This window comes from Echinops telfairi, unplaced genomic scaffold (assembly GCF_000313985.2).
Source record: "Echinops telfairi isolate 266 unplaced genomic scaffold, ASM31398v2 ScPeMD7_7467;HRSCAF=8505_1, whole genome shotgun sequence".
Taxonomy (NCBI): domain Eukaryota; kingdom Metazoa; phylum Chordata; class Mammalia; order Afrosoricida; family Tenrecidae; genus Echinops; species Echinops telfairi.
Genome location: NW_022111368.1, coordinates 23,387,742 through 23,389,129, shown reverse-complemented (window position 1 = coordinate 23,389,129; position 1,388 = coordinate 23,387,742).

Below are 1,388 nucleotides of genomic sequence, written 5' to 3'. Positions count from 1 at the left end.
CAAGCAGGACAGTTTTGAAATCTACCCCTGATATCTTTCCAGAGGCCCCTTTATCTGTAGATAATACCTGACAAAAATGCCTAAACGAATCCTGATGAAAAATTATACTTTTGATGAAATACTACATTTTTATTCCTTTGCGTCTATTACTCCAGTAAAGAAACAGATAACATAAAGAGAAAGCATGTCAAACAACCAGAGGGTGACTGCTCTCCTGTGTTTCGGCTTTATATTACACTCCAAATTCCCCTGGGATCTTAGGAGTGAATGAGGCAATTCCTGTAAGTGTCCAAAGAGCTAAAAATGTTGCCAGAATTGTAATTTCAGCAGACATGGAAAAGGGACTTTTCACAAATGGTCATAATGTGTTCAGAAAAGGCATCTGTTTCTAATTTATCAAACACATTGACTATTGTCTAATTGACCTACTACTAAAGGAATGGGATCCTACTCCTATAGTGAAAAGATGATTAAGGATAAATCACACAGCTGATTTATCTGTGCTATGTTCAGATAAAAGCAAAGAATATTGCAAATGAGGAGGCCAATCAAGAAGCAATATGGAACTATCTTAAATGACAGTTTTTTAGGGTTTTTTTCCCCGTCAGGTATTGTTTAACATTTTTTCCTTAATATTTTAAAACTCTTTCTTACAACATAGTTTTGTGTGCCTCTTTTACTGTTCTTATTTAAGTATTAACTGTATGATAATAATAAACTACCTTTCAGTATATGTATCTTTTTAAAAATATACTTAAACCAGTGGTTCTCAACCTGCCTAATGCCACGACCCTTTCATACAGTACCTCATGTTGTGATGACCCCCCCAACCATAAAATTATTTTTGTTCCTACTTCATAATTGTCATTTTGCTATTGTTATGAATCAGGTGACCCCTGTGAAAGGGTCATGACCCACAGGTTGAGAATCGCTGACTTAAATGGTCATTAGGGCAGCAAAGCAGTTGTTAAGTTATTGGAATCCCACCACTGCTTAGTAGGAAATTAGATATATGGCACTAAAACTAGAGGAGTAAGGGGCAGGTTGGCTCCACAGGCAGAGGTCAGCCCAGGACAGTAGTTAATGTGGCATCTAGAGGGAGGAGGGGGACAGGGAGAGGGGCAAGGAGAGAGAAAGAGAGGAAGAGGGAGAGGGAGGGGTGGGGACGAAAGTGGAGGAAGCGGGAGAATAAGAAGAGTTGTAGACAAAGCCTTCAAGTCTGACACCCTGCATGCTTAGCTTCCTCTGCTGTACTTGGGGCAGGACTATCTGCCGCTGAGCTGCCCTGCATGATCACATGCTCTCACCAACCTCCTTAGCTCAGTCTTGGACGAGTCCCCAGCTCACCTTCACTTGGACCTCTGTCCATCCACAATAGGATATAGCCA